General features: G+C 36.1%; 1 protein-coding gene across 1 annotated transcript in view; it reads left to right on the top strand.

Annotated features, from left to right (window-relative positions):
- The window catches only part of Akap9 (A kinase (PRKA) anchor protein 9), a 200,131-nt gene that overhangs the window by 124,711 nt on the left and 67,992 nt on the right, over positions 1-7,428 (top strand). The window lies entirely within an intron of this gene.

The following is a 7,428-nucleotide window of genomic DNA, read 5'->3' as shown; positions in this document are numbered from 1 at the left end:
GACATGGTTTATCATCTCTATTGCTGCTTTCTCCAAAGAATGATTCTGTATTATCTTCATTTAGCAAACAGGTTAAATAACATATACCTGGTGAAAGGGATGCTGAAGCTTTGCTCTAGCATGGAAGAAACCTATAAAGGCATACAACTAAGGGTGTTGAAAAGTAGTTGCCTTAAGCATGTAACTTGTCCCCTCTACCTTACCCTTTTTATGTCATCCAAAAAAAAATCCCACTTAAAAACTTTCTAAGAATAATCTTTTATTTCTCCTATGAAAAATACATCTGAAATGTCAAGTCCCTGATCATAGTGAGCAAAGGTCTTTTCCTTATTTCTTTACAATTCCCTCCTGATCCATACTCGCCTCAGTTGACATGATTGTGCTTTTCAACTTTTATAATTTGTCTATTAAGGACAGTTTTTTCTACTAAACTCACAAACTGTGGACTAAAAGAAGTTACATTAGTAGCCTTCTAAGAAATTTCTTTCTTATTTGTTTTTTTGATACCAGCCCTGGGGATTGAACTTGGTACATGGGCATTTTTCCCTGAGCTTTTTTTTTTTTTCCTCAAGGCTAACCCTCCACCACTTCACCCACAACTCCACTTTGGCCTTTTGGTAGTTTGTTGGAGATGGAGTCTCATAGACTTTCCTGCCTTGGCTGGCTTTAAACATCAATTTTCAGCCCTCAGCTTCCTGAGTAGCTAAGATTACAGGCATAAGCCACTGGCACTAGCCTAAAAAGAGTCCTTTTTTAACCCAATTTGTAGTTTAATTTAAAAGAAAAAAAGAACAATAACTTTGTGTGGTATCTGAGTTTCACTTTTTTTGTGTGTACTTGGCTTTTTATTTAAGCAGCTGTGTTGCTTAAGGCAGATTATTCAACACCCAAGATTTCTCAGGACATATGAAATAGAATGCCCACTCTCACCAGCACTTCCTCTATTATCATTTACTTTACTTAACCTACTATGGAGCTGCTGGTCATGATAACTTTGAAATAGATGTTCAAAAACATTTAACATGGGCGCCAGTAGCTCACACCTGTAATCCTAGCTACTGAGGAGGCACTGAGATCTGAGGATCATGGTTCAAAGCCAGCCCGGGCAGGAAGTACATGAGACTCTTATCTCCAGTTAATCATCAGAAAACTGGAAGTCACCATATGGCTCCAGTGCTAGAGTGCTATCCTTGAGCTGAAGAGTTCAGGGACAGCACCCAGCCGTTCAAGCCCCATGACCGGCCACAAACAAAAATTAAAAATCAATGCAAATATATTTTAATAAAAAAAGGCTATTTTATTTTCCAGAACTGAGAACTAAACTCAGAGCCTTTCCCTTGGCAGGCAAGATCCCAGGCTATTTTTCCATGGAGCATAATAGTAATAGCAGGCCCTATGTGATAACATAGGTATCATTCTAATTTGCGGTCATTTAAATGTCCTGTTTTTCTCTTTCAGGTTCCACTACACAGTTTCACACTGGCATGAGAAGATAATCGTTTGAAACTTTAATGCTTGACATGTTTTAAACAAATTCCCTTTTGTAAATCAATGGCTCTTTTGTGCTTTTGTATTGTGAATATTCAATGGGACCAATACAAACACAGCTTCTGATTGTAGACAAATCCCTTGCCCAGCCCAGGAAAACAAACTGGAGTTTGTACATACAAGCATTGTGTATGTAGTCATGCACAATAATCATTGTTACATGTATATGTGTGGAATGCTAATTTAAATGATTAAATTATAAACCTGTGTATTTATCAAATGGGTGAACAGATCAAACTTTTGCAAATTACGATACTGCTGAATGTGTAGCTTGCGGTGTCCTGCACTTTTCTTACAAGGCTACTGAAGTTACATGTTTCTGCCTAATAGATTTGCTACCGGTGATGAGGACAGAACTTATCACTTGTAGAGACTTATTTTTGTATAACGGTAGAAGTTTTGAATTTTATGGGGTATTTTGTCAAGTACTGAAATAAAAATGACTTCACCATTTTCACCACACTGTATTTGATCTGTCTTCCTTTTCAGCAAAGCTGTAACAGGTGCATATCATCCTGTTACTTATCTCATTTGGGATTCAGAAGTTTGTTGAAATCTGTGTTAGGGTTTTTCTGTCCCGTAGTGAAGAAGAAAGCTTTTCATGTGCCTTTGTCTCAACTTCCCAGCTGTAGATCTGTGTTGCTATTTCCATAATCAAATCTAAATTTGCTGTTATTACTTCTATCTAAGATGTTTCCTTACAAATCTGTGATCTTTTGCTGAAAGAATCTGAAATTTTTATTAATCACACTGTAGTAAGTTCACCACAAGATTCTTGTTCTCCAAACCAAATCCAGATTGGGAAGCTCTCACAGAGATAATAGAGTGTTTGGGAGTGGGGAGCAGTAAAGGCTTAAACGAGACAAGGCAGATGCTGTACTCTTTGAGCCACACCTCTAGCTCTTTGGGTCCTGCTTATTTTTCAGATAAGGCCCTCACTTTTTCCTAGATCACCAACCTTACACTTATACTTCCTATGTAGCTGAGATGACTATGTGTACCACCACACACAGCTGTTGGTTGAAATGAGGTGTCATAAACTTTTGCCCAGACTACCCTCAAACTGAGACTTTCCCTATCTCTGTCTCTTAAGTAACCAGGATTAGAGATCCAGACCAGCACTTCTTTTTGTCTAGTCTTTCCTAAAAACATTAGTAATAGCCGGGTACCAGTGGCTCACGTCCGTAATCCTAGCTACTCAAAAGGCTGAGATCTGAGGATCACGGTTCAAAGCCAGCATGGGCAGGAAAGTCCGTGAGACTCTTATCTCCAATAAACCACTAGAAAACCGGAAGTGGCACTGTGGCTCAAGAGGTAGGGAGCTTGCCTTGAGCTGAAGAGCTCAGGGACAGCGCCCAGGCCCAAGCCCAGAATTCAAGCCCCATGACTGACCAAAAAAAAGAAAACTTCAATAATATTTATTGAATACATTTAGAGGCTTTTTCTTCTTACTGGATGTTCTGTGGTTTGTATCAGCACAATAGACCTGACTGCAAGTTCTACATTCTTGGAAATTGCAAATACTTAAATTTCTTGTAGCAGCAGCTAGTCTCCAGTAAGAGGAATTCTAGAAATAGCAAGGGTGTTCTAAAACAGCTTAAGGAGCAGTTATAGACAGAACCCTTTTAATAGCAAACATGGTTGCCATTCAAGGCTGTCCTGCTATCGAGCCAGAAGGAAGAAAAAAAGCAGGTGGGCAAGTGATCTACAAGTGAGTGCCTCTGCAATCACTGCTGTTCATGTGTATCAACAATTAGTGTACAAAGTCTGAATCTTTTGAAGTCTAGCACTTGCCTAGCATGCACAAGGTCTAAGCCCTGAGCACTTTAAAAACAAAATCCACTGAAAGTGAATTCACTAAACAAAACTGATCGTTTTTCAGAGTCTGGATGTTTTTTGTGCCACAAATCTCTCTAGATCTCTAGTGAGAATAAAGATCCCACCTCAAAATAATGCCAAAGAAACTACAGTCAATTCTTTTTTAAATTTAATATAATTGAAACATTAACTACAATCTAGCAGTAGGCAATATAACAACTTCAACATGAGAGTAAAATATACTTCAAGAAATCTGTATCATCTATAATTTGTTATGAAAATAGTTGTGATTTATACTGACAGATTCACAAGGCACTACACTAAGAAGGAAATACTAAATTACAGTTAGAAGTTAGTGTAAATAAAGATGTAATTTTTCCCATCTATGTTCCTATTTCATGAACACTATTCAATGAAGTAAATACTACAGATTCATGAATAAAAGTTATTTTTCTCAAAGAGAATTTGAAAGTGAAATGTATCAAACAACAGAGATAATGGCCTTCACAATTAGTTTTAACAAGAATCTTCTAGCCTCACACAGAACTACAACATACATGAGAGGAAAATGAATTCTTGAGGCAGAGTCTTGCTGTGTAGCCCATGCAGGCCTCAAATTCATGGGCCTTCTGCCAAAACATCCCAAATGGTGGAGTAAGATGTGGGCCACCAGATCCAGCAAGATAAAAAATAGTTTATCTAGTAGTAACAGATGACAGATGGCTGATATTGGTAGGCTCCAGTTACGTTGTGAGTTAGGTCAATTCATGAATACTGAATATGACCAGTGGACCATCTCCCAAAGACCCTGCTTCCTATTACCTTATCTTCAAGTTGATCTTCGATCTTACTTTAACTGTTCAACAAAACTTGTAATAAAACCCTAGTTGTGTTCTGGAGACAGTGAAGGAAACAACATTGAGTTAAATAATAAAAACAAAATTCCCTAAGGATTTGATTTTGGAATTTGACACAAATGCGGTCTTGTGAAACCAGATGCATATTTATTACACATAAGCACTATTTAGTATTAGTGTATTGTTGTTAGGAAATATGTTTATGTAGGCATGGCCCTAGAGCTCTCAATGTCATATAGCAAGGCTTCAAGTAAAACTTTCAAAGGACATATTTTTCTATAGCAAAGCCCCATCACTGCCGAATATTATCGTATCAAAAAATAGACTACACCTATACCTAAGGCTTTAACTGTCAGTATTCCCACCCACCCCATCTTTATATAGAAAAAATACTCCAGGTAAATGAATTACTTAGGCCTTTTGAAGTATTTCACTAGACTTTTATACTAAGAGCTATTTGTACTTTTAAAACTGGTACCTGGAAACTACCATTTAAAATCTGTCACCTAAATCCCCTAAAAAAATTTTTATTAATGAATGTAACGTCCTTAAAGTACATAGTATCAAAACTGTTAGAACATTGTTCCAATACCATTGACTTAAAAGTATGATTCAGTTAAGAAATCTTCAAATCCTACTGGCCTTTAGAATTGCACACTCAAAAGTATTACACAGAGTTGCTTCATGAACTTTATTCTCTTCAAATGCCTTCGCATCTTTACAGTGATGTAAAGATGCAGCCTTTTTCATTTTGATCTTCGTTTGTAACGGATTACTGGGTTTTCAGGGGTGTGAATCATGGTTGTATAATTCACAGTGGGGAAATACCCATCAATGAGATCAAATTCATATAAACGGAGCATAGTAGACCAAATTGTCTTAATTTGAACATAAGCAAAATTTTCCCCAATACAACGATGACGCCCTGTTGGATAAAAGAAGTTTCATTAGTCAGTTTTAAATACTTTAACATAGAGTGAAATTTAAAATCAATAACACATGTACAAATAGTAAAAGTAAATTATTTTCTATCACATAAAATAAGGATGTAAATAGTTAATTGAACATCAGTGGAAATTTTCAGTGTTCTAAGCAAATGTCATTTGACTATGATTACTTTTCCAATGATGTTTTTTAGAAATTTAATAAGGTTTTCATCATAAGATAGTGATCTAGACTTAGAATGTACTAGAATATTCTCACTTCCTGTCCCATAAGAACTCTACTATTAAAGTCAATATGAACATACTAAAAAAAAAAAAAGTCAACTGTCATTACAAATGATTGTGGAAGGTGAAAGGACTTAATAAACCCAAAATAACAAACTGAGATCAAAATTTAGAAGGTCATTCATACATACAAGTTGAGAAGATAATGCTCAAATGCAGAGAGAAACTCAAGAGCCTAGGGTTTCCAAAACAATTCTAAAAACAAACCATACTAGACAACTTAAGTTGAATTGAAGTTTGACTTCCTGACTATAGGTTCAGTAACCAAGACAGTATGGTACTGGACAAGGAGCAACAAACAGACCTGTGAGACAGGGCAGAAAGCTCAAAAATACTTAGGTGTTTATTTGGTTATCAACACAAGTGCTAAACAATCCAGTGAAGAGTCTTCATAGGGGTGGTGTAGGGGAATCAATTCCTACTTAATACCTTTTTAAAATAATCACTGGAGCTGGGCACTGGTGACCATGCCTATAATCCTAGCTATGCAGGTGGTTTAAAATCTGAAGATGGTGGTTCTAAGCCAGCCAGGGCAGGAATCTCCAATTAATCACCATAAAACTAGAAGTGGCCCTGTATCCCTACCTTAGACAGAACCTGTTTTACATTCTTCTCATACATTTTGTTAGTATGTAATACTAAAAGAGGTTTCACCATGGTATATCACAATGTATATACTGTATTTTAATCATATCAGTCCTCTTGCTTACTCTTGAAAAGATGAGAGAAAAGGTTATTTTTAGGTTAATTTTAGCAGCCAACTAGAAATATTCTAACTGAATTAACAAATGAGTTGATAAGATCTGAAGATTAAGGAAATATAACATCATGAAAATGAGTACACTATATGAAGCAATATAGAAAGAAACAGCATTTAGAAGTTTAGAAAGGAGTCCTCTCTTGTGTTACAGAATTTGGGCCACAGAATTAATATATTGTTATTAACATAATAATAATCTTAAGATCCTTTGCTATGTTATATATTACCTTATTAAATTTATTTTCATAACTACAGATCTAAAATTCTCGAAGTTCTTTATATTCTCATTTACGTAACAAAAAGTCATCTGACATTATAAAAGCCAAAGAATAGAGTACCGATAGAGAAATTATTGGTCTCTGTGATTATTTTGGGATCCTTCTAGAAATGCTTGACTAAAACTCCACTTATGTCTGTGTGCAAACCTACACACATCTTTCTCAGATTTAAAAACCATATAAGAATATTCAGAAAGACAAAAATATTGACTAACACTTCAGAAAGGCTTCAATTATAAAAGCAGCCTTTGCTCTCTTCTGAATGCTAATAAAGTTATATTTAACCTGACATAGCTCCCTAAATGGTGTGCTAACTCCAATTGTTTCTTTAATTTTTAATTGTCATTATAAGGGTGATGAAAGATGGGTTAGTTGCATAAGGCAGAATTGATTTAACAGAATTCACAGAGGTCCCTAAATAATATAAGGGAAAATACAAGTACACTATAAAAATTAGAACTAAGTTAAAAGGTATTAAAGTATTAAAAGTATAAAAGAGATTTAAAAGGAATACAAGGATTTATAGAACAATTCCCCGTGAATAAATGAGTTACATTTTGGGTTTCTTTGTTATTTGTTTTTTGTTTTTGTTTTTTTGTTGGAAGGCTTGAACTCTGGGCCTGGACGCTGTCCCTCAGCTCTTCAGCTCAAGGCGAGCGCTCTGCCACTTGAGCCACAGTGCCACTTTAGGTTTCCTGGTGGTTTATTCGAAATAAGAGTTTCACATACTTTCCTGACTGGGCTGGCTTTGAACCCAGATCCTCAGATCTCAGCCTCCTGAGTAGCTAGGATTAGAGGCATGAGCCACCGGCACCTGGCATGAGTTACTTTTTTTAATTTACAATGGAATGCTCCTATGAACAAACAGGAACAAACAGTCCAAACCCAAATTGTAATCATCTTACCAGCTCCAAAGGGCACATAGGCAAACTTCTCTC

The sequence above is a fragment of the Dipodomys ordii genome, unplaced genomic scaffold (assembly GCF_000151885.1).
Source record: "Dipodomys ordii isolate 6190 unplaced genomic scaffold, Dord_2.0 Scaffold90, whole genome shotgun sequence".
Lineage (NCBI taxonomy): Eukaryota > Metazoa > Chordata > Mammalia > Rodentia > Heteromyidae > Dipodomys > Dipodomys ordii.
This window is presented reverse-complemented; position numbering and strand designations above follow the sequence as displayed.